Source organism: Rhinatrema bivittatum, chromosome 10, assembly GCF_901001135.1.
Source record: "Rhinatrema bivittatum chromosome 10, aRhiBiv1.1, whole genome shotgun sequence".
NCBI classification, from domain to species: domain Eukaryota; kingdom Metazoa; phylum Chordata; class Amphibia; order Gymnophiona; family Rhinatrematidae; genus Rhinatrema; species Rhinatrema bivittatum.
The window spans coordinates 54,309,106-54,334,961 of record NC_042624.1 but is presented as its reverse complement, the minus strand read 5'-3'; the positions used below and the strand labels follow the sequence as shown (position 1 = coordinate 54,334,961).

Here is a 25,856-nt window from a genome sequence, read left to right as displayed (position 1 = left end):
ACACAACATGCTTTATGCAAAAGTCAAAAATATTTCTCACTCCTGTTAACCACACAGATTACAAAAACACTTAAATTATCAAACTATGGGTTCTGTTTACTAAACATGCTTATGTTACCACTTATCCTGCATTAATGGCGCTGCATTTAATGTTTAGTATGGAGATTTCAGACTTAACGCACTGTAGTACAGTAAAGATTGAAATGACCTTCTAGCGCCAGCCCAGCAGCTTAGTGGCCGTGCTGTGCAGTGCCATGCGGAGAGCGCCTGGTTTGATTCCCAGGTAGTTGTGAACCAAGGCTTCTAGTGCTAGAATCCCAGCACTCCCTCCCCCACTGAGCCGGAAGGAGAAAGCAGCTCTTTTTCTTCAGCCTAATATGCAAAAGTTAATATAAAAAGCAAAGGCATGGCTGTCCAACCAGGCCTTCCCCCAGCCTGTTTGTTAGGGACAAACTACAGTGCAGACCCCTTCACTTTTTCCACATTTTGTTATATTACAGCCTTATTCTAAAATGGATAATATGAATTTTTCTCTCCAACAATCTACACACAATATCCTATAATGACAAAGCAAAATCAGGTTTGTAGAAATTTGTGCAAATTAATTAAAAAAAACAAACTGAGATATCACCTTTACCTAAGTATTCAGACCCTTTACTCAGTACTTTGTTGAGGCCCCTTCTGCAGCGATTAAAGCCTCAAATCTTCTTGGGTATGACGGCACCATCTTGGGGACTTTTCTCCCATTCTTCTCTGCAGATCCTCTCAATCTCTGTCAGGTTGGTTGGGGAGTGGAGTGAAGATGCACAGCTATTTCAGGTCTCTCCAGAGATGTTCGATCGGGTCCAAGTCCAGACTCTGGCTGGGCCACTCAAGTATCCCTAAGCTACTCCTACACTTTCTTGGTTGTGTGGTTACTGTACTGTTGGAAGGTAAATCACCCCACTCTGAGGGCCAGAGCAGGTTTTCATCAAGGATCTCTCTGTACTTTGCTCCATTCATCTTTCCCTCAAGCCTGAAGAGTCTCTCGTTTTTCAGATGCAGGAACTATCCCCACAGCATGATGCCGCCACCACCATGCTTCACCGTAGGGATGGTATTTGTTAGGTGATGAGCGGTGCCTTGTTTCCTCCAAACATGATGCTTGGCATTCAGGCCAAAGGGTTCAATCTTAGTTTCATCAGACCAGAGAATCTGGTTTCTCATGCTCTGAGTCCTTTAAGTGCCTTTTGGCAAACTCCATGCGGGCTGGCATGTGCCTTTTACTGAGGAGTGGCTTCCATCTGGCCACTCTACCATAAAGGCCTGATTGGTGGAGTGCTGCAGAGATGGTTGTCCATCTGGAAGGTTCTCCCAACTCCATAGCAGAACTCTGGAGCTCTGTCAGAGTGACTATCAGGTTCTTGGTCACCTCCCTGACCACGGCCCTTCTCCCCCAATTGCTCAGTTTGGGCATGCAGCCAGCTGCAGGAAGAGTCCTGGTGGTTCCAAACTTCTTCCATTTAAGAACGATGGAGGTCACTGTCTTCTTCAGGACTTTCAATGCTGCTGCAATTTTTTTGTATCCTTCCCCAGATCTATGCCTCGACACAATCCTGTCCTGGAGGTCTACAGATAATTCCTTCAATTTCATGGCTTTGATTTTGCTCTGACATACACTGTCAACTGTGGGACCTTATAGAAGACTTGCCATATCAAGTCAGACCAAGAGTCCATCAAGCCCAGTATCCTGTTTCCAACAGTGGCCAATCCAGGTTACAAGTACCTGGCAGGATCCCAAGGGGCGGATAGATTCCAAGCTGCTTATCCCAAGAACAAGCTGTGGATTCCTAAACTCTACCTTAATAATGGTTTATGGCTTTTCCTCCAGGAACTTATCCAAACCATTTTTACACACAGCTACACTAGTAGCTTTCATTACATCCTCTGACAACGAATTCTAGAGCAAGTTCGAGAAAGATCTCAAGAATAATCAGTGGAAACAGGATGCACCTGAGCTCAACTTGAGTGTCATAGCAAAGGGTCTGAATACTTATGTAAATGTGATTTTTTTTTTTTTATTATTTGCACAACTTTCTACAAACCTGATTTTGCTTTGTCATTATGGGGTATTGTGTGTAGACTGAGGGAAAAATGTATATTATCCATTTTAGAATAAGGTTGTAATGTAACAAAATGTGGAAAAAGTGAAAGGGTCTGAATACAGTACAAGTTCCACTATCTCTGGACATTATGCTTTTATAAATACCATGGCTAACATATCTGTGAAAACTGATTGTAACCTGCTTTGAGACCATTCCTGGAAAAAAGCAAAAATGTCAAATGTCTATAAATAAAATTATATAAAGCAGCTCATTTAATGTAGCATAGACTGCATTAACACACATATCCACATCAAAGCAAAACTTTCACTACACCTTTAGAGGCGTACATAAATATTTTTTTGCACTAAATGCAGTTTAGTACATTATAGTAAAGTGAGCTCCTCTGAGTTTGCAATACTGGATTAAAAAAAAAAAAGTTACTGTTCTAGATTAATTCTTTCACAAAAAAGAAAACAAACAAAAAAAAACCCACTCAGTGAATGCAAGACAGGGAGCCATTTAGTAGCCAGAGCCTCTTGTCCTCAAGTGTTTGTGCAAATGTTCAGAACATATGCAGGGAGCTCAGACAAGAATGGCAGACACTATTCTTGGTCTGAAATGTCCAGCTGGCTGCTAATCCTGAGACTATCCCAGCAATTTAAAAGGCAGAGTAAAGGAACTGCATCTAAAAGTCTTAAAATTTCACAGCTGCATAAACAGATATAAAAATTATCCCATCTCTTAAATACAATATAGTCCAGAAATGGCTAAAATTAAAATAGCCAGGTTATATCCCGATCTGTTTCAATGACAGTGCTTGCCAGTTCCACATTAATGAGAAGTCAACCCTGCATTACACTTTTTGAAAATTGTTTCAACAGGAGGTTTAACAAGGAATTTCAATCCCAATTCTTTAAGCCTGCACCACTCATGAAACTGTAGATCTCCCAACATGCTGAGAACAGCTAACATCCAGGCGATTCCAATACAGTCACAGTGAACTCATAACTCAGGTGGAAGGAAAAAGAAATATGCAAGGCAAAGGGTTAATATCCTGCCACCTGACCATACTGGGAACATGCTGATGTAATGACAGTTGGCAAATCAAGGTTGCTTAAGGTTACTTTCGATGGCATTACTCACTTTATTCTACTTTCCTCTTCATTTGGATATTTTCTCTGAGGGTTGGTAGTGTTTTCTCGTAGCCACCTGTATTTCTGCAGGATTATTAAACCTCTCCCCCCATACTCAACAGCATTCAATATCATCCAAAAAAGGCTGAGAGGGTAAGGTCCTCAACCGGTAGCTTAAAAGCCAATGTTTGATGCTATGTTTGATCTTGGCCAAAAGTCCACGAATGGATTACAAGTGGAACATAGTAAATAAAATCTTAAGATCACCTGGAGCCTCAGGCAGGCTTTTGATGCTTTGCCTCCTACTCTCTCCGCATTTCTTTTCTGGCAATGTCACATTGTCCTTTTCTCCTCCATCCTAACAGGTCACCTCTCTCTCACTCATGGCTCATTTATATGCTTTCACAGAGCTGCTTTGCTAATGTGCCCGCCAACCCACGCCTCTTCATTACTCCCAAGCCTCTGCTTTTATTATTCTTCTAACCTCTGCATCTTGACCCTCTCTTCTGCTTCCAGTCTCTCTATGAAAAAATTCACAGTTCTTTCCTTTCTATTTGCCTTTTTCCTATTCTAACTTATCAATGGGTCCAAAAGGCTATATAGGCTGCCTTCTATGTATGCAGAACCTTGAATGCTGGCCACAACTGATGAGCCTATTAGGTATTGTTGGGAGACCTTTTCTTTAATGAAAAACTATCAAACATGTTTAATTACATTTGCTTTAAATTCTATCATCATAAATACCAGCACTCGGCCATGCCAGTTTTCAGCATTCTGATCTTGCACCACAAATCTCAGGGTAATTTCTCCAAAATGGGTAATTTTTGTGCTTACCTCAACAGGAGAGAACCTCAATGGTAAGCCAAGATACACCGAGTATGATCTCCGTCTCTCAAACTCTCTGCTAATGTCCTTCTTAATATTTGCATTGTGCCAAATATAAACCACTTCATCTCCTGATATGGAAGTCTGGTTTTCAAGACTTACAAAAATAGGACAGATTTTCTAACACATTGCTGGGTACAGCATATTAGATCAAATAATTTGAAAAAAAAAATTAAGAGCCTTCTTCACTATCACAACTAATAAGAGAGAACTTACCTAACCACACTCATCCCCAAATGTAGAACTGCAGGAATGGCAGGATTACCATGACAACTGGTCTCCAAATATTGCCTCAAACACTTATACTAAACATGATGAATTACTCTGTAAACAGCCAATGTCACACAACCTACCCTGACTCTTCAACATGCTATGTTTAAAACTGCATTTGCTGCTGACCTTTACAAACAACTACTTGTCACTTTACAAGAGCAGGAGGAATAAAAACTAATGTAGTAATCTGAAAACAACAAAAATCTCAATTCATCTCTCACACATGTAGGTCTTTTCACGTCTTGCTAAAAAAAATAAAAAAGAAAAAGTGGAGCTCTTATTATAAAAGTGGATGATGACTGGAATGCCAGTATGGGACCCAAGAGAAAATCTAAGCACTTTTTGGGCAGCCTGGCTTCCAGCCTACCTGGATACCCAGACAAGTTTTTCATTAATTAAGAGAGCAGAAGGCATCCAGGACACCAGTAAGTTACCTTGAATAGTCAATACCAGGATTTTTTTCTGGCACTGCTTGTCACAAAGTCCCACTATCAATCTATTTGGTCTAAGAGGGACCTGATAACTGTTCACGTCAATCTTTACAAGCCCAGTGGGACTGGATATGAAGACCTAAAGACCGCTGGATAAAACGTACACCAGAAGTCCTTCTCAGACTGAAGATTTGCAGAATTCAGGGGCCGAAGGCTTGGAAAGAAACCATTAACCCTACCTGCTGAATTTTTGTACTCTAGTAAGTTTTGTATGGAATAAAGATGTTTCCTATCCTGAAATGTCAATGTTCAAATGAAAAGACAAACCCTCCCCCCCCCCCATTCAAAATACTGTACATTATGACAACTGCATATCAGAATAAAACAAATAAAGGCGATGGCTCTCTCGCCCAGCATTATCTTCTACACTAGTTCAAAACTGAAACACTGACTTCGGAGCCATTTCGGAGTGTCACTGCGCCCCGTGCTGGGATCGTTGATTCACCCCCGTTCCCCTCCAATGGAGAGACTTGTCAGGGGCTTGGAAAGGCGTTTCAGGGCTGCACATACCTCCCGGCACCCCCGCTGCAAACAAGGGGAAAGGGCTCGCTTCCAAAGAGCCCCCTAGCTTTTGGAGCGCCGCTGCGAGCGGACGGAGCTGTCCTCAGACACGGGGACTCACCCTCTTTCCAGGAGCCCGGGCCACGCCGTCTCCCCCTCACTCAGCGCGCGCTCCACCTCCACTCTGCTCCCAGGTGACGTCTTCCTCCCCTCGAAGCTCGCGCTACCCGCACGTTACAAATCCACCCCGCTCGGCGACCTAAAGCCCCACATTCCCAAACCGCAGCCGTCTCTGCGCCTGCGCGCAACCCTACCCCAACAAAGACCTAAAAATCCGCGTCTTTTAGATTGACCAATGAGAAAGGTGGGAGGGAACGCTACGGCTTCGAAGAGGCAGTTGATTGGCTGGTTTGTGAGCGTTGTCTAGCGAGGCGCTGGGCTCCGATGAGGTTCTCAAGAGGAGGCAAGGAAGCCCCTGCTTTTTTCTTCGTTCTGTGGTCAGCAGGCGGCCGTGGGAACGGAGGGGGAGGATGAAAGGGCTTTGTATTCAGTGGTAGGGGGAGGTGATTTAGAGGATCTGGGACGCAGACGTGCAGTAGTTTAGCGCTGGTTTATTCTGCAATCAGAAAGTTTAACATCGCTGTTATTCTTTGAAGAGTCCTATCCGTTTAATTATACGGGCTGATGGGAGTCCCTAACTGGCGCTAACTCACGAAGCGGCTATTGCACATTCTTAGTGGCTATGAAATATGGTTAAGAATACAAGTCACCGATGAACATACAGCACGTAACCTTTACTAGTGTCATTAGTGGAAGGAATGTTGAAAGGTTACTTTTTCAGCTTATCCTGCTAATACGCACTTATTCCTATTCAGCGCTATTGAAAAGAAAACCTGGTGCAAATCTGTATCAGGCTAAAACTGCATTTTAAGAGGGAAGATTACCTCTTCTTTCCCCCAGCCCCCACGAGTTCTTGAAACTGACTTCCTGGCTGGATGCTGGTTAAGACAATAGACTTATCAGGAAGCTATCGTCAACAAAAAAAGCTACAAGTAAACATGCAAAACATGGGAAAACTCAGTTAATCCTGTGCTGTCCATGGGTATTTAATGTTTAGAAAAAACAACATGCAGATGGTGAGGGATCTCATAAAACAGACATCAATGTTGATATCGCACGCCTGAATGTTTAATCATAGGCTGAAAGAAAGAAGGAAAATGCTAACAACTTTCCTGGTTAGAGAAATCCTAACAGCTGTGTTTTGGCAACAAACTGATTGTTTTAAGGGAATTAATAACAAGTATGGGCTTCATATTTGAATACATGTTATTTACTAAGTCTAAATATTAATCCTTATCAATTAGTTATATTTATGGGGTAAATTTTCAAAACCATTAACAATGATTTATGCAAGTAAATGGCTTGTCATAAAATTACCCAGAGTTTGTGCATGTATGTGTAAAACCTGATTTTGCACCTATGTTTACGCACAAAAAAAAGAAGCATTCCAGGGGCGGGTGGAGTTTGGATTCACGTGCATAAGTTACCCCCTCCAAAGAGCAGTCATAACTTTGTGCAGATGAGTTTCAGCGTGCATTTTTGCATACTTTTCAAAGTGAACTTATGCTCATAAATTCACTTTGAAAACTGCATGTACGTAGCTTTTGCATAAGTTATCCACAATGTTAATAAAATAACTCTGATCATTGGCATCAGCCCTTAATTCCTACAGTTATAAAGTAATTTAAAAAAATATAGAATTCAAGCTATAATTCACCTGAACATTTATTATTACAGATAAGATCACTCATTGTTTCTCTTTGCAATGGCATCAGGGTAGTAATGTCCTTTGTTCTGAAGCTTATTCCCATTTTCTTCTGGAATCTCTGTACAGGAAACACAAAAGACATAAAAAAAAATCTCCTAATAGTAGTAACCTGCTCCAAAAGAAATGTTATTGTTAATTGATTGATGCCATCTGGGATTCTAGAAATACATATAAATATAGTAACATAGTAATGATGGCAGAAAAGGACCAAAAGGTCCACCCATTCTGCCCAGCAAACTTCTTATGATAGTAGCTGCTGCTCTGCGCAGGTTACCCCCATGTTTCTCGTAAGGGTAGCAACTGCCGCTCTGTACAGTTATTCGAGGAGCCTTCTTGAAAATTCAGACAGTGCTGATGTGTTTTGCTTATGGAGTGGTCGTCTGAATACATAGAAATGACGGCAGAAAAGGACCAAATGGTCCATCCAGTCTGCCCAGCAAGCCCATGGTAGCATCTGCCGCGCTGTGCAGGTTTCCCTCATGCTTAATAGATTCCCAGTCCATAAAGGTCGGGCTCTCAGTTGCTGTTTGAATCCAATTCCTCTTCTGCCCACCCCATCCCCCACCGCCTTCAAAGCAGAGAGTGATGTCGCAGTTGCGTGAAAAGCATCAAGGCTTATTATTTAAGGGTAATAATTCCTTGCCTTCTGTTAAAGGTAGTACTTGCTGCTCCGTGCAGTTTACCCCCATATTTATCAGTTCCCCAGACTGTAAAAGTCAGTGCCCTCATTGGTTGTTATCTGAATCCAACTCCCCTTTTCTCACTGCCATTGAAGCAGAGAGCAATGTTGCAGTTGCATCAAAAATATCAAGGCTTATTGGTTAAGGGCAGTAACCGCTGCTCTTCATTTCCATCCTCTAGCCTTTAGGGATCTACAGTGTTTAATCCCTTGCCACTTTGAATTCTTTCACTGTTTTCGTTTTCATCACCTCCTTCGGAAGGGCATTCCAGGCATCCACCACCCTCTCCATGAAGAAATATTTTCTGGTGTTTCTCAGTCATTGCCCCTGGAATTTCATTTTGTGACCCCGTAGTTCTACTGATTTCTTTCCAACAGAAAAGGTTTGAAGTTTGTGCATCATTAAAAGCTTTCAGGTATCTGAAGGTCTGTATCATATCTCCCCTGCACCTCCTCTCCTCCAGGGTATACATATTTAGATCCTTCAGCCTCTCCTCATGTCTTCCGATACTGACCCCACTCAATTTTGGGTGCACTTCTCTGAACCGCCTCGATCCTGTCTCTATTCCTTTTGAGAACACAGAACTCCAGGTGAAGCCTCATCATCTCCTTTTCTCCAGTCTCGCGGCACAACTCCCCTTTCCAGGGATCTATTGAACAGGTCTTTCAGCAGACCTGCCAGGACATCTCTGAGCTCCTGTAGTATCCTGGCATGTACCTCATCCAGCCTCATGGCTTTGTCCACTTTCAGTTTTCTTAGCTCTTCCCATACATACTCTTCTGTAAAAGGAGTTGTGTCTACCCATTTGCATTAATGGTCTTTTCAACCAGCAACAGTCCTTCTCCAGGGTCTTCTTTAGTGAACACAGAACTGAAGTACTTGTTTAATATTTTTGCCATTTCTTCATCTGTCTCTACAACTTGCTCCTTGTCATCTTTCAGTTTCACTATACTACTTCAGGTCTTCCTTCTTTCTCTGATATATCTGAAAAATGTCATCACCCCTCTTGGCAATCCTCCTTTCTTCTGCTTAACCTTTTGCTTTTTGGATTTCTTTCTTTCTCTCTCTGTTTCACCAGGTATTCTTCCCTGTGTTCCTCTTTTTGGGATCCTTTATACTTGTTGAACACTGCTCTATTTGTGCCTTTATTTTTTCAGCCACCTCCTTTGTAAACCAAGTCGGTTTCTTTTTCCTTGTACATTTGTTTACTTTTCTAACATAAAGATTTGATGCCTTTGTAATAAATCCTTTTAATTTGGCCCACTGTTGTTCCTCCTAGTTCTTCCTCCAGGTAAATCCCCATTATGTCAAAGTCAGTATTTTTTAAATTCAGTATTGTGGATGTAGACCCTTGGGCTGAGGGGAAGTTAGCACTACCTGTGGGGAGGAGCCTCACAGGCCCTTACAGTCAACAGGCGGAGCTGGCGGGAGCAGAGGTCCAACTGGAGTTTCGCCAGTACCAGCCCACGTTCCCCTTAGGCTGAGCCCTCAGGTGCCGGGGCCGGCTGGTCTTAGGTGCGGGCCTCTGAGATGGTGGAACATAAGAACATGCCATACTGGGTCAGACCAAGGGGCAGATTTTAAAAGCCTTGCGTGCCAGCGCGCCTATGTTGCATAGGCCGCCGGCACGTACAAAGCTCCGAGACACGCTGAAGTCCCAGGGCTTTGCCTGGGGGGCATGTTGGGCGGCGGTGCGGCTTTTGGGGGTGTTCCGGGGCGGGGCTGTGGGTGTGGTGCCTGCCCAGGGGCATTCCAAGGGCGTGGCCGAGGCCTCCGAACCAGCCCCCAGGCTGGGGAATGACGCGCCAGCAACTGGCCGGCGCGTGCAAGTTACACCTGCCTCAGGCAGGCATAACTTTCTGAACAAAGGTAGGGGGGGATTTAGGGCTGGGGGGTGGGTTAGGGTGGGGGGGGGGGCTGGAAAAAATGTTCCCTTTGAGGCTGCTTTGATTTCGGAGCGGCCTCGGAGGGAATGGAGGCAGGCTGCTCGGCTCGGCGCGCGCAGGTTGCACAATTGTGCACCCCACTGCGTGCGCCGACCCTGGATTTTATAACATGCGCGCGGCAACGCACACGTTATAAAATCTACGCCCGTGCATAACTTTAAAAATCTACCCCCAAGGGTCCATCAAGCCCACTATCCTGTTTCCAACAGTGGCCAATCCAGGCCATAAGAACCTGGCAAGTACCCAAAAACTAAGTCTATTTCATGTTACCGTTGCTGCACAGAATCATCCTGAACAATGCTGGTTGAATAGCGAAGTGCATATAGCACTGGTTGATGAAACCTTGTACCATCTAGGCTCCCTGGCATAGCAGGGAGGAGCTGGCAAAGGAATAGTGGCCCACCAGCCATGGGAGCTAGCATAGGAGGCATCAGGGTGCCTAGGGAAGCTGTGGAATCTAAGCGGGCACTGAGATGCTCCATGGAGGTCTCCGGAACCTCGAGGAAGTGCTGTTCCCTGTACGTACCAGGATCAGTCCAGGACACCTGGGTTGTGACTCCGCACCAGTAGATGGAGACAGACTAAAACTTGTGGGCGGAGCATATATGCCCCTGTACCAGTCACAGCCCCTCAGTCTTACTCTGTCTCCAGTAGGTGGTGCAGGTCCGGTCACAGCCCTGTCGGGCCTGATTCTGGTTGTTAGTCAGGTTCGCTTTTGGGTTTTTATTTTCTACTTGGGGTTTTGTTTAATTGGGGTTTTGTTTAATTTGGTTAGTTTTAGTCCCGGTTGCCCTGCCTCCCTGGGGAGTTGAGAGGTCCTGAGGGGACTACCCTCCCCAGGTTGAGGCCGCTGCTAGGGTTGAGGACCCGGCTGGTCTAGTAGCAGCGTCAGGGGTGACACCGGGGAGCCCGGTTCACTCACCCCTGCAGGACATAGGGCTTTTCAGTACCAGGGACAGCGTTTTTCTCTGTAAAAAAAATGAAACCTTGTACCATCTAGGCTCCCTGGCATAGCAGGGAGGAGCTGGCAAAGGAATAGTGGCCCACCAGCCATGGGAGCTAGCATAGGAGGCATCAGGGTGCCTAGGGAAGCTGTGGAATCTAAGCGGGCACTGAGATGCTCCATGGAGGTCTCCGGAACCTCGAGGAAGTGCTGTTGCTCCTGGATCTTCTGGGATAAACCTGTAATGGCCTGTAATGCAGAGGCTTCTTCCGAGTCTATGGCCTTGGCAATCTGTTGCAGATGTGGACCCTTGGGCTGAGGGGAAGTGGTGCTACCCTACCGTCAGCAGGCAGAGCTGGCAAGAGTAGAGGCCCAACTGGAGTTTCACCAATACCAGCCCAAGTTTCCCTTAGGTTGAGCTCTCGGGTGCTGGGACTGGCTGGTCTTAGGTGCAGGCCTCTGAGGTGGTAGAGATCTGTGGAGAAGTGTTTGCAGGTCAGCATGTAGGAAGAAGCGGCTAGAGGACAGGCCGCGGAGAACAGGGTCAGGTTCAGGCAGTGGTCAGGGCAGGTGGAGTTCTATCGGAGTCACAAGCAGTAGTCGTAGGCAGGCAGCGTAGAAACAATCAGAGTCCAAATCGAGATCAACACAGAGATTGGTTCAAGGGAAACAAGTGACAGAGAGGAGCAGGAAGATGAGGAGCAACACAGGCAGGACAGAGGACATCGAAGGCTTGGAGAAGAGATGCTGAAGACTGACTACCTGAAGACGAAAACAAGAGTTTGGGAGCACAGACAGGCACATAGGAACCAGGAGTAGAAATGCAGGAACAACGTGTGGCAACTCACTCTGTCGGAAGGTAGTGGACCTATTGCCAAGGCACTGAGTAGGAGATACGCTCATCATTTATAGTCTGGCCCAGATGAGGCCATCTGGAGGCACCTCCAGGTATTTCAAGGCACTGGCCCTTTAAGAGGACCACCCCTAGGAGAGTCTGAAGTAGAAGTTGTGTTGGCAGCAGGGGCCTGCCGCGTGTCCCAAGGAACTCAGCCTGGCATGGGGAAGCGCGGCAGAGGAGGCAGCCAAACTTCGGTCAGGTGCCACGTATGCCCGGGGAGGTCTTCCCTGGTGTCGGGACTCCAAGGACTGGGGCTGGAGGTAAGTGCAGCAACTCGCAAACACAACATTCAGAACTCAGGTCTCTGTGTGACATCTCTGTATCTTATTTGCGATATCAAACCATACCTTCTGATGATTACTGGTGCTCAAGTGGGCACCTACCCAGACATTAGAGATATTATCCCCATTTGTGAGCACTAGGTCAAGTATCGCACCCTCCTCCGTGGGTTCCATTACCATTTGTTTGAGTACAGCCCCTTGAAAGACATCCACTATCTTTTCATTGTCTAAGATACCTAAGGCCTATCTTTTATTCAACAGATTGCCTTTACATCTAAAAGCTATAGCTAGCCTCCTCAAAGTGAGATCACTCCAGTCCAACTGATTTTATAACATCAAGTGTTTAATTCACTCATTACTGAAAAAATTCAATAGCAAAACATGAACAAAGATTAAATGCCTTTTTTTCTCTCAGCCAGTTGTTGTTTATTTAAATAGAATTACTAAACAAAAATTTCTCCCAAGGGGATTTTCTCTCAGTCAAAGCCCATATGATTGAAAGTTTATAAACAATGGCAAATTTCCTATTAACATATTCATAGCAGGGAGTTATTATGAATCAACGCCATTAGAACTCACACTGTTTACAAGTGAGATATGCCCCACATATAAAGAGACTGCCTATTAATCAGTAACACCAGTGAAGGGTGAATGTTTCATCTTTGGGCAGGCAATTTAAAATAGTGACAATTCTGAGAATTTAAAAATAATTGTGAATTGAAAGTGTTTTGCCAAGTAGATGTCATTTAAGACACAAGACTAAAGAAAGATAAGTTGGAATGAAGTGTGTACTTAAAACAAATTTATTGCTACATTTCATTGATTTTACATTATACATTTTGGTAATTATATTTCAAAGTCCAAAATAAACTAAAGAATCCAAGGAAACAAACAAGAAAAAAAAAAACAAGCAATAAAAAGCGTTTCTTAGGGTGCATGTAGAAACGAAATGGCAAGTTACATAATGGGGTAGATTTTAAAAGCAGCACGCATGGGTACATGTGCGCGCTACATGGCGCACACACATGTATGCCCAATTTTATAACATGCGCACGCATGTTATAAAATCCGGTGTCGGCGCGCACAAGGGGGTGCACAATTGTGCACCTTGTGGGCACCGAGCCCGCTCCGAGCCGTGCTGCCTTCCCCCGTTCCCTCCCACGCCACTTCAAAATCGGAGCGGCCTCAGAGGGAACTTTCCTACCCCCCACCCCACCTTACCTTCCCCTACCTCTCCCGCCCTTTCCCACCTACCTTTGATGACTTCTTTTTATTGTTTTAAAACTTACTTCAGCCCTGTGGCTGAAGTAAGTTGCGCACACCGGCTGACTGCCGGTGCGCGATCCCCAGCACGGCAGCCATGCGGAGGCCTCAGGCCACGCCCATGGACCGCCCCACCCCATCACCACCCCTTTTGTAAAGCCCTGGGACTTACACGCGTCCTGAAGCTTTGTGTGTGTCGCCAGGCCTTTTTAAAATAAGCCCGGCATGCGTAACCTTTTGAAAATCCGGCCCAATGGGTTCAAAAGAGTGTTGAACAAGTTCCTGAAGGAAAAGTCCATAAACAGTTATTAGCCAGATAGACATGGGAAAGCCAGTGCTTATCCCTGGGAGTAAAATAGATCAAGCATTTGGGATTTGTCGGGTTCTTGTGACCCAGACTGGCCACTGTTAGAGACAAAACGCTGAGCTTGATGGACCTTGGTCTGAACCAGCATAAGAAATTGCCATACTGGGTCAGACTGAGAGTCCAACAAGCCCAGCATCCTGTTTCCAACCCTGGTCAATCCAGGCTGCAAGTACCTGGCAAGCAACCAAACATTAAATACATTCCATGCTACTAATTCCAGTAAAAGCAATGGCTATTCATTAAGTTTTGATTAATAACAGTTTATTAACTTCTCCTCCAAGAACTTATCCAAATCTTTTTTAAACCTAATTGCCCTAACCACATCATCTGGCAATGAATTCCAGAGCTTAATTGTGTGTTGGGTGAAAAAGAATTTTCTCTAATTTGTTTTAAATGTGCTACTTGCTAAGTTCATGGAGTGCACCCTAGTTCTTCTATTATCTGAAAGAATAAATAACCGATTCACATTTACCCATTCTAGTCCTCTCATGATTTTAAAGACCTCTATCATATTCTCCCTCAGCCATCTCTTCTCCAAGATGAACACTTGTTAATTAGCTAAACTAAACTATGAGCAGGGCAATAATAAGCTTCAGAATACTACACTTAATTTAACATCTATCAGGAAACAGAAAGCCGGGAAGAATTCATAGAACTTGCTTCTATGTCAGAGTTTGCTCAAAATTATTCATGATCATTGAAAACATTCATTCACCTAATTTATTACTCATTTATGGGGGAATCTTTTAGAAAACTGCAGCACAATGGAGTTTGTTTAGATGAGCATGCCTTCCCAATGAAAAAGCCATAGGGGCAGATTTTAAATTCTTGCGCGAGCGCGTACTTTTGTTCGCGCAGCAGACGCGAACAAAAGTACACTGGATTTTATAAGATATGTGTGTAGCCGCGCGTATCTTATAAAATCCGGGGTCGGCGCACGCAAGGGGGTGCACATTTGTGCAACCTGCACGCGCCGAGCCCAGCGCGCGCTGCCTGTTCCCTCCAAGGCCGCTTCGATTTCGGAGCGGCCTCGGAGGGAACTTACCTTCGCCCTCCCCCCACCTTCCCCTCCCTTCCCCTACCTAACCCACCCCCCCGGCCCTATCTAAACCCCCCCCTTACCTTTACGCGCGTCAGCCGGCTGCCCCGCTCCGTGGTAAGGTAAGGTAAGAGCCTTGGTCTCTTACCTTATCTGTAATTTCTTCATAATAGGGTGGTGCTATGTACTCACCTGAAGTTTCTACCAAAAGTTGTTTCTGCATTCCACATCAATCATGTCATCTTCTTGCTGGCATTTTTCCAAAAACCACATACACAAGTAGGTAAGTCATTCATTTGACTATTAGAGGACCATAGCTTTCTACCTACAAAGAACTCAACTGCATCTGCAGACATCCCAACTATTTTTCTCTATGATCCCAACAAGATGGGAAAGGCAGTGGCTATACATATTCTTTCAAATTGGCAGATGGACTGAACTGTGTATTTTTATGTACTGGTTGGCCTTCAGATTACAGACTCAAAGCCCATCAAGTGAGGGCCATAGCTACCTCAGTGGCTCACCTAAGAGCTATGTCCATTGAAAACATCTGCAATGTTACAACTTGGTTATTACTTCACACCTTCATGTCCCATCACTGTCTGGACAATCTCTCAAGAAGTGACAGTAACTTTGGACAAATAGTTCTGTCAGACTGTTCACCAAGTAGTTCACTCCCCATGGGTGGGGAGGGTATCCGGCTTGCCTTTTTGGTAAGTATTATTCTGCAACTGTTTAGTTTGGGATCCCCATATATCATGGCTAATTCAGCCCTGCTTGTCAACAGAGAAAGCAAGTTTGTTTACCCTAATGTGACTTTCCATAGACAGCTCTCTGCTTCAACGGCAGGGGGAAAAGAGAAAAAGGGGAATTGGATTCAGACAGCAACCAACAAGAACCCTGACTTTTATGGTCTGGGGAAACAAATAACCATGGGGGTAACTTGCTGATGTGGCTGTTATTTATTTATTTAATTTATTTATTTATAAGTTTTTGTATACCGTCATTCGGTAACTTCCATCATAACGGTTTACAACCATAGCATAAAATTTCTAGTACATTTCAGTTCCTAAAAACGCATATCGCCACATTATCAAGACTAATAAATATAAAATATTCCTAAAACATAGTTAAAATGTTAATAGTATATAAATACACTAAACGCATTTAAATCAGTGATACTACTGTTACGAGCGCGCGCGCGGGCGCGGTCGTCTCGGGTGGGTGGTGAGCCCTTGGGCCACGGCAGGACCCCAGGAGGAGCCCAAGGCCACACCGTGGGAGGTGAGCTGAGCAGGCATGGTGAGCCAGGCAGGCAGGCAGGAACAGAAGCAGGAAGTCCGGCCCTCAGCCGGACCTGCATGCCCATGGTAGCCAACACGGGGAAGTTGACTAATGAACGGTCCTCCGACTGTTCCCGGCCCTTTCGGACCTGCCGCAGGGAACGGCAATGGGCAGCAGGCCGGACAGAGGCGAGGGCAGACAGAGTCCTTAAACAGAAGACATCAGACGGGGCAGAAGCAGGCTGAAGCAAGACGGAGACATCAGGTCAAGGGCTGAAGCGAGACACAGGAAAGGCCCAGGCGAGCAGGAACTCCGATGCTGGGATACTCACATCCGAAGCCCCCTCGGCTGGCAGAAGCTCAAGAGCCCATGGGACGAATCCCTCCTGTTGGCCATTCCAGGGCCCAACAGGACAGAAGGCTCAGGAACCAGGTCAAGGCAGAGACAGGTAGACATCCGGACAAGGGCTGAAGCAGACACTGGAGACAAGGCTGGACGGGAACATTGCACTGTCCATCAGGGCGCCCTACTCAGCCCACCCGTGGGACTGAGTCACGGACCACCCTGTCCCAGACGCGCCCTACACAGCCCTGGGAGGCTGGTCGCGGACCACGCTGAGAAGGAGGGCGCAGGGAAGACCCAGGCGAACAGGACTCCGATGCTGGGAAACTCACATCCAAAGCCCTTACGGCTGGCAGGCACAGGAACAAACATCTAGGCAGGGTCAGAGACAGGCATCAAGGCAGAGACACTGGACATCAGGAACATCAAGCAGAGACAGGACAAGGCACCATCAAACATGGAGGACCTGGATCGGCTAGGTTACAGGCGACTGTAATGCTCAGATCCAAGGCCAAAGACAAGCAGGAGTCGGAGTCACGGACCAGAGTCAAGGCAGACTGACGACAAGCAGGAGTCGGAGTCACAGAGGACCTGGATCGGCAGGGTTACAGACTACTGTAGAGCCCAATCCGGAGGCAAAGACACAGTGAACAGAAAGTCCTTAAATACTGGAGGTAGAAGGCAACTCCCTGGGAGGAGCTTGCCAGGACCGCCCACCGCTGGTCCTATAACTAGGGTAGAGAGCTGCGGGCCAGCCCCTAGGGAAGGGCGTCGCCCAACAGGAAGTCCAAACACTGAGGCTGCAAGCCACAGGCATGCCTCAGGAGCAGCTAGGCCTCTCAGGCCCTGGAGCAAGTCCTGGATGATGCGCAGGCGAGGCCCTGGCTTCAGAGCGGCCTCTGGAGGAAGGTAAGAGACCTCCTGCAGCGCAGCAGCAGGGGGGATCGCAACAGTACCCCCCCCTCAAAGAATCCCCCCCCTCACAGAGGGACCAAAAACAAAAGCAAACAACCACAACACACCACAAGCAAGCAAGCAACAACCACACACACCACAAGCAAGCAACCAAACACACGACGAGAGACCAACCAAACCCAAGGAAACACGGGACCACGCGAACACGAGGCCGAGGGAACAAGAGACGACGGGAACACGAGACCGAGGGAACAGCGACCGCGCGAACGGAGACCGCGCGACCGACACACACAAAAACAAAAGAGGGAGCAAGGGAACGGAGAACAAGGGAGCAGCGAGCAAGGGAACGGAGAGCGAAGGAGCAGAGAGCAAGGGAGCGGAGAGCGAAGGAGCAGAGAGCAAGGGAGCGGAGAGCGAAGGAGCCCAGGAGCGAAAGAGCAGAGAGGGAAAGAGCGGAAAGCGAGAGAGCGAAGGGAGAAAGAGCGAAGGGCGAGAGACAGGAAGCAGGGGAAACAACGCGGGAACGAGGAGGACGGGAACCCACAAGCAGGAAACAACAAGCGGAAAAACAGCACAAACGAGCAACACAGGGCCAACAGCACAAACGAGCAACACAGGGCCAACAGCACAAACGAGCAACACAGGGCCAACAGCACACAGCACAAACAAGCACCCACGCCGCACACACGAGCACACCCAGGCACACAGCACAAACAAGCACACCCAGGCAGCACACAGCACAAACAAGCACCCACGGCAGAAGCAAGCAGAAACAGGCAAAAGCAAGCAGAAGCAAGAGCAAGAGCAAGAACAAGAGGGGGGGAGGGCGGGCAGAAACTACAGCAACATCAGGAGGAGCGCAGGCGCCTCCTGCAGGTCGTGGAACTCCATCCTGGGAACAAGGAAACGATGGTTTGGGCGCAGGCGCCTCCTGCAGGTCGTGGGAACCCAAACAGCTGGCGCCTCCAGCAGGTCGTAAGCAAGAGCAGAAGCTGGCGCCTCCAGCAGGTCGTAAGCAAGAGCAGAAGCTGGCGCCTCCAGCAGGTCGTGAGACGAAAGCAGACAAAAGAAAAAAATCCTGGAACTAGACAAGTCCATCACAAGCACAGCCCACCGAGCTCATGGCCTTCGGATTGTGTTACGAGCGCGCGCGGTCGTCTCAAGCGGGTGGTGAGCCCTTGGGCCACGGCAGGACCCCAGGAGGAGCCCAAGGCCACACCGTGGGAGGTGAGCTGAGCAGGCATGGTGAGCCAGGCAGGCAGGAACAGAAGCAGGAAGTCCGGCCCTCAGCCGGACCTGCATGCCCATGGTAGCCAACACGGGGAAGTTGACTAATGAACGGTCCTCCGACTGTTCCCGGCCCTTTCGGACCTGCCGCAGGGAACGGCAATGGGCAGCAGGCCGGACAGAGGCGAGGGCAGACAGAGTCCTTAAACAGAAGACATCAGACGGGGCAGAAGCAGGCTGAAGCAAGACGGAGACATCAGGACAAGGGCTGAAGCGAGACACAGGAAAGGCCCAGGCGAGCAGGAACTCCAATGCTGGGATACTCACATCCGAAGCCCCCTCGGCTGGCAGAAGCTCAAGAGCCCGTGGGACGAATCCCTCCTGTTGGCCACTCCAGGGCCCAACAGGACAGAAGGCTCAGGAACCAGATGAGGACGTAGGTCAAGGCAGAGACAGGTAGACATCCGGACAAGGGCTGAAGCAGACACTGGAGACAAGGCTGGACGGGAACATTGCACTGTCCATCAGGGCGCCCTACTCAGCCCACCCGTGGGACTGAGTCACGGACCACCCTGTCCCAGACGCGCCCTACACAGCCCTGGGAGGCTGGTCGCGGACCACGCTGAGAAGGAGGGCGCGGGGAAGACCCAGGCGAACAGGAACTCCGATGCTGGGAAACTCACATCCGAAGCCCTTACGGCTGGCAGGCACAGGAACAAACATCTAGGCAGGGTCAGAGACAGGCATCAAGGCAGAGACACTGGACATCAGGAACATCAAGCAGAGACAGGACAAGGCGCCATCAAACATGGAGGACCTAGATCGGCTAGGTTACAGGCGACTGTAATGCTCAGATCCAAGGCCGAAGACAAGCAGGAGTCACGGACCGGAGTCAAGGCAGGCTGAAGACAAGCAGGAGTCAGAGTCACGGACCGGAGTCAAGGCAGACTGACGACAAGCAGGAGTCGGAGTCACGGACCGGAGTCAAGGCAGACTGACGACAAGCAGGAGTCGGAGTCACAGAGGCCCTGGATCGGCAGGGTTACAGACTACTGTAGAGCCCGATCCGGAGGCAAAGACACAGTGAACAGAAAGTCCTTAAATACTGGAGGTAGAAGGCAACTCCCTGGGAGGAGCTTGCCAGGACCGCCCACCGCTGGTCCTATAACTAGGGTAGAGAGCTGCGGGCCAGCCCCTAGGGAAGGGCGTCGCCCAACAGGAAGTCCAAACACTGAGGCTGCAAGCCACAGGCATGCCTCAGGAGCAGCTAGGCCTCTCAGGCCCTGGAGCAAGTCCTGGATGATGCGCAGGCGAGGCCCTGGCTTCAGAGCGGCCTCTGGAGGAAGGTAAGAGACCTCCTGCAGCGCAGCAGCAGGGGGGATCGCAACAACTACCCTTAACCAATATGTTATGAATCCCTCTGCCCGCGGGTCTCCCCACGAGCAGCCACTCACCCCATGCTGTTCTTTGCTTTGCCGACGCGGCAGGACGCCACCGTCGGCCTTCCCACGCAGCCAGAGCCACGGACTTTGCGCTCCCCTGCAGCCCGGAGGCCGCCCATCGGGTCTCCCTCCATCGTGGCTGGAGCCGCGGGCCTTTTGCCCTCTTCAGCGCGGCCGGGAATGCTGCCGACATCTTGCTCATCTTTGCAGTGCGAAGGCTGCATCCCTGGGCCGGAGTGGCGGCTGGAGCTGCCCCCCGGGGCTTCCTGCAGTGGTTGGAACTGCTGCCGTCATCGGGTCTGCTCCTCAGGCCCTGCCCTGCTTCCTCTGCGTCTGACGTCGGTGCAGGCCGCTGTCCGCGGTCCTGCACAGCTCTCATGCTTCCTTAGGCGCTGGCGCGCGCCTCTCTACTACATTTAAAGGGCCAGAACAGGAAGTGTGCTGGCCCCACCTTTAATGGGATTTCCTGTACCAGCCCTATAAAAGGGCTGCTCCGTCAGTCAGTCTTTGCCTTGCATCGGAGTTGCTTCACTCTGGAGGCTCCTGCCTGCCAGAGCTCCGTCAGGTCTTCTTTGTCTTCTCCATGGAGTTCTTGTCGTCACGCCATGTCAAGTTATGTCTTCGTTGCCTGAGGTCCTTGTCCAGGTGTCCTGGTGTCTCGCTTTGATCCTCTGTTTCCTGATGTTCCAGGTTCCTTGATGTCCTGTTCCTGTGTCTTCGTCTTCAGCGCTCTTGAGCCTTCTGGTACCTGTTAGGCCGGGGGTCCCTCGGATGATGTCTTGCCCGAGCGTGGACTAGCCTACAGGTGGACTGGTGTCCTGTGCTCCTGAGCCGTCTTGTCCTGCCAGCCGTTGGTGGAGCTTCGACGACATTGGCTCCGTCGTTGGAGTTCTGCTTCGACTGGATCCTTCCCTGCACTTTTCCCACTCCCAGCGTGGTCCGTGACCAGCCTCCTCGGGCTGTGTAGGGCGCGCAGTGGGACAGGGTGGTCCGCGACTCAGTCCCACGGGTGGGCTGAGTAGGGCACACTGAGAGACAGTGCCAATGTCCTTCCGCCCAGCTTCTCGTCTCGTTTGGACTTCGTCAGTTCCTCGTCTCGTCCTGGATGCCGTTGCATCACTCTTGCTATCATGTCTTGTTCCTGATGTCGTCGTATCGACCACTGGTCCGGGATGCCATCGCATCGACCACTGGTCCGTGATGTCTTCGCATCAGCCTTGGTGTCAAGTCTTCGTCCGCGATGCCATTGCATCGATCCTGGTGTCATGTCTTCGTGTCAAGGCCCGTCTGCTCTCGACCTCAGGCCAGGCCTGCTGCTCCATGCTGATCCAAGCAGCAGGTCCTAAAGGGCTCGGAATGGTCGGAGGACCATTCACATTCCAACATAATCTGTTGTTGGCCATGGGAGCTTGCCGGCCTGACAGAGGGTAAGACCGTCAGCCGTGGTGGAACACACTGTCAACTCTCCGTCCGGTCCTGGATCCATCTGGGGTCGGGCTGAGGCCCATGGGCACACTAAAACACCCAAGTGTAACAGAATGCAAGGCCTTTCGAGACCCCTCTCAACACAATAAGCCTGATACTTTGGTGCAAATCCAACATTGCTCTCTGCTTCAATGGCAAGAGATAACAGAGAATTGGACTCAGACAGCAACCAAAAAGGGCCCCAACTTTTACGATCTGGGAAACTGATAAGTATGGGGGGTTACCTGCACAGTACGGCAGATACTACCGTAAGCTTGATGGGCATATTGGATGGACCACTGGGTCCTTTTCTGCCATAATTTCTATGTTAATACCCACCCAACTCTCTAGAGCAGTGGTCCTCAACAGCTATGTCTGAACAGACTAGTGTGTCATGAGGTCCTGGAGGTGTGTTGCAGGGCAGCAGGAGGTTGCTCTTTCTTCATCAATCGGATGGGAGTTGGTTGACTTCTCCTTTTTTGGGCCTGAAAGAGGCTAGGCTTGCTTCCTTCTCCTCTTTCTGGCCCAGAGGGAAGCTGTTTCCTCCTTCATCCAGATCAGAACAAGATATCACCAATTTCTCCTTTTCTGGGCCTGATGGGACACCAAAATTATCTTCTTCCACTGGGCTTGGAAATGATGCTGCTGATGCTCTCTTCACCCTGTGGATGAGGGGGGGGGGGGGGGCAGGGGAGAGAGGAGGTTGGGGATATTGGGCAAGGCGAGGTGAAAGAGAAAGGGAATGTGGGGGCTAGTGAGCAGGATGTGGTGGAGAAAAGGGGATTGAGGGTAGCTGCATTTCTTCAATTTTTGTTCTTTGCTTAGTGTAGGAGGAAATGTTTTTCTGTTTCTAGTTCTCCAGTTTGGCAGTACATGACGGCTGTAATTTGTGTCTTATTTTGTATTTAGTGAAGGCAGGTCTGTGTGTGTGACTGAAGTAAAGTATTTTAGTAATATGTAGGCATTTGTATCAGTCTTATTTGTTGTGTTTTCTGAATAGGATATGCATTGGTGCTGCACTGCTGCCTTTTCATTGCTAGGGCTTTTAATGTTAGAGTTCTCAGAGTTAGTGCTGCTATGCTGTGGCAGGTTTGCTACACATATACTGAGTGGGGTTTTTTTCAGGTTTTGTATTTTACAATGCTCCTGGTAGTAGAGGGAGTTTGTCTTGCTGTTACCGAGATAACACAAGAATCTGAATATTTTTTTTATATGGTGAGCTGTACAGACAAATATCCTAGTTTTATTTATTTTTATTTATAAAATTTATAAACCACACTATTGACACTTCTTCTGCTTTGCACCCATTGTAGGGGGTCATGGAGATTCCTGTGGATGCAGAATATATGTTTACATTTAGCCCCATGACAGTCATAGTGTGTCACACATGTAAGCATCATCTGCCAGGTGTGTCCCTACACAAAAAAAGTTGAGAACTACTGCGAGTCGACAACCTAGCTAAAGCTAAGCTTTACAATAGACTGAGGAGCTCACAAGGCAGCACATAAATGAGAACTCCCATGCATGCAGTGGAGCAAAAGCTTTACTAAGCTCAGAAAGAGGGTCCATTGGATGACATCACCTATGTGTATTGGCTAATTCATCCTGCTGTCTATGGAGGATCCCACTTACAGTAAGCAAACTCACTTTCCTCCAGCAGTCTTGCTGTAGGCTACGTCTCCTGCTCTACTGCTGGGAGACCTGGACACAGGCAAATGGAGCCAGCAGACACCTGGAATGCCATGAGTACCATCTCTGTGGAGCCATCAGCCTCCTGTACAAGTAAGAGAAGTAAGTGAGTGAACAACTGCCCTGTATCTCCTGTACAGCAAGGGCTGAACTGCGCTTTGCTACTAGGAGCCTGCTGAGCTTGCAGCTAGCCCCTTATGGCATATCCTTACAACAATACCCAATCACCCCTCTCTCTCTCTTCCTCTCCAACCCCCACCTGACCCCCACTACCATTTTCTGTTATTTCTTCCTTGAAGCTTTTGAAGTAGCTTCCAATGGTGATCTGGGGTGTGATGGAAAGAATAATAGATATTCCAGTCCTGCCAACCATCTGCTCACTTCCTAGTAAGAATTGTGCTTTTTTCTTAAAAAGGGATTGTTACGGATAGAGCTTTTTTTCTGCAGGTGCAAGGAACTGGCATCTTTTTTTTTTATTCACGCTGCATCAGATTATAGGAAATGGTAAGAAGGGAGGGACTGGATTAGGGAAGAGAGTAGCTCTTTCTGCTCTGTTCTGCCTGTTAAAATTTCACCCCCCTCTCCTGATCTCTCTAGGCTGCTACCTGGGATGGGAGGGCCTGAATGGAACAGGAAGCAGAAGGCTCTTCTCTTCAGGGCAGTAGTCAGAGTTGGGTTACAGGCCACTGTTCCCTCTAAGCTGTGAGCTTCTGCATGCGCACAAGAAATCCTGATATTATTTGCATTATACTGGCTCATGGTGCACAACTTTGAATTTGATTTATAAAAAGTTGCATAAAATTTTTTTTTTTTGCATATGCAGTGTTTCAAAAATTTGAGGGAACATTGATACAAGCCTTGTATGCCGTGACCAGCACCAGAACCCAGTAACTGGCCATTCTGTTAATCATTCTGTACTCTATCATGTTAGCATTGTTATGCATGTTTCTCCTTTGTTCTCCTTTTAATCACCTTCTGTACTATATTGGCAGCACATGCACAAATTTTGTCATATCAATAAAAAGTTTCCTAACTCTCTATATCTGAGAAAAGCATCAGTAGGGGAGAGAAAGGAGAAAGAGAGAAAACCACCCATTAGGGAGGGAGCAAAGAGAAAAAAAGCACCAATGGTGCGCCAGTCTCTCTTTCAACCTCCTTCCCCCGCTGGCGCTTTTCTTCTGCCATGACAGTGGCAGAGGAGGCTGCAGCGGGTAAAAGCACTATTCTCCTGTGCCTCCTGCCAGCAGGAGTGGGGAAGGGAGGAGCATGCTGGGACTGAGCCTCACAGCCAGTTGTAGGGAGGGGGCACCAGGCAAGTTGCAATGGATTTCCTCACCCTTCCTCCTAAGGATGGCCCTGCTTCTGACTCCCTGCAGCTCTCTTTCTAGGAATAAAGCATTCATTTTGAAAACAAATGCCTCAGCAGTCCTTCACATAGTAGCTGTTGCCCTCCTACTTGTGGTTAATTTGAAGTTTGCCAGACTTAGGAGGCACTGCTGATTAAAATCTGTAGCACCAAGGGACTAGGTCCCTTGGCCCTCCCTTTCTGATTGATTATTGAATTCTGTTGATTATCTGTCCTTTTCCTTTTCCTGAGCAGTTAAGGATGTTTCTTGATGTTAAAAAGATTCCTTCTTCCTCACCAGTGATGCTCCTGCTAGATTCAGGATGATTGTACCAGCATTGTTAATATTGGGTTTGACCTCTGCTAGTTGTAATTTTTCCAATAATATTCTCCTTTTCATCTCCAATTATTTCTGTTCCCCTCTCCCTTTCTTTTCTTCTGTGACTTTGTGAGAATAATTTACCTTGCTTAATGTCCTGACAGTCTTGTTTTGACTCACAGTGATCTCTAGAACAAAGCTTTTCCTGGATTTTGATTTGAAAATACAATAAGCATAATTAAAACTAAAATCTGTAGCAAGTAGGAGGATCAGTGGCGCACAAGCAATAGAAATATTTTGCTGAATCCTTTTGTATGTAGGGCATGGGGAAAGCAAAACAAAACTCACCTGTAGCTCGAAGAATGAACTTGACTCTGAGAAAATGTGGTCCAGCTGGACAGAGCACCTTTCACTTCTTTTCTCCTCCTCCCTTGGAATGTGTCCCAGTTCAAGTCCCCGACTGCTGCACAGCGCTTCCAAATCAGCAAGAGCGTGCACGGCCTGGAGGGCAATGAGTCACAGAGGAGGAGTGAGGGAGAGCGCGCTGGCACTTTCTCTGGACCTCCTCCATTTTTATAATCCTAGCATTTTATTTCCTTTCCTGATGCCCTAAATAAGACCAAACCTAATATTTTAAGTATTCATGTTTCACATGCCATCACATTTTAATTTGGTAATCAGTTGGAGGCATTGCAACTTTAGCTATATCTTCCTTTCATTACCTATCAAGTTTGGCTTTCCTTGCTTTCTCTCTCTGAATCGATTTAATACCTTTTTTTTTCTGTCCTAGTTGGCCCTTTCTCACAGGCTCTGACTGGGTATTTTGTCCAGTTGAATTTCCTTGAATATCCCTCTTCCTAGGTGTCGTCATGTCCTTTTCTGTTCTATGACTGAGAGATAAAGAAACCCTAGCACATCTTTTTATTTCTCTTTTTTGTACTTTATTATTTTCATAATAAATTCCATGCAAGATAAATGCATTCCATAAATAGGCTCCAGGATCAAATTCTGTAGAACTTTCTGCCAGCTGAAACTCACCATATTGGAAAAGGGTCCAAAGCTCAATCATTTTACCCAAAAGTTTAAAAATAATTTCAACATAACCCATCTCCTCTGAGTAAGGTTCAGTCTATTCAGAAAGAGGAAATCATGATATGAACAAAACATTCTGAATGAATCTCTCGTCAATCAATAAGCATCGACTGAACAACAAAGTT

General features: G+C 47.5%; 1 protein-coding gene across 4 annotated transcripts in view; it reads right to left on the bottom strand.

The window, feature by feature from the left end:
* GPSM2 (G protein signaling modulator 2) overlaps positions 1-5,677 on the bottom strand; it is a 110,338-nt gene extending 104,661 nt beyond the window's left edge. For 2 of the 4 annotated variants that reach the window (XM_029618055.1, XM_029618058.1), the window contains exon 1: positions 5,377-5,677. The gene's annotated coding sequence lies outside the window, so the exon portion shown is untranslated. The remainder of the gene's footprint in view (positions 1-5,376) is intronic. The other 2 variants (XM_029618054.1, XM_029618056.1) reach the window with 2 other exon arrangements.
* Positions 5,678-25,856: the final 20,179 nt, after the last annotated feature.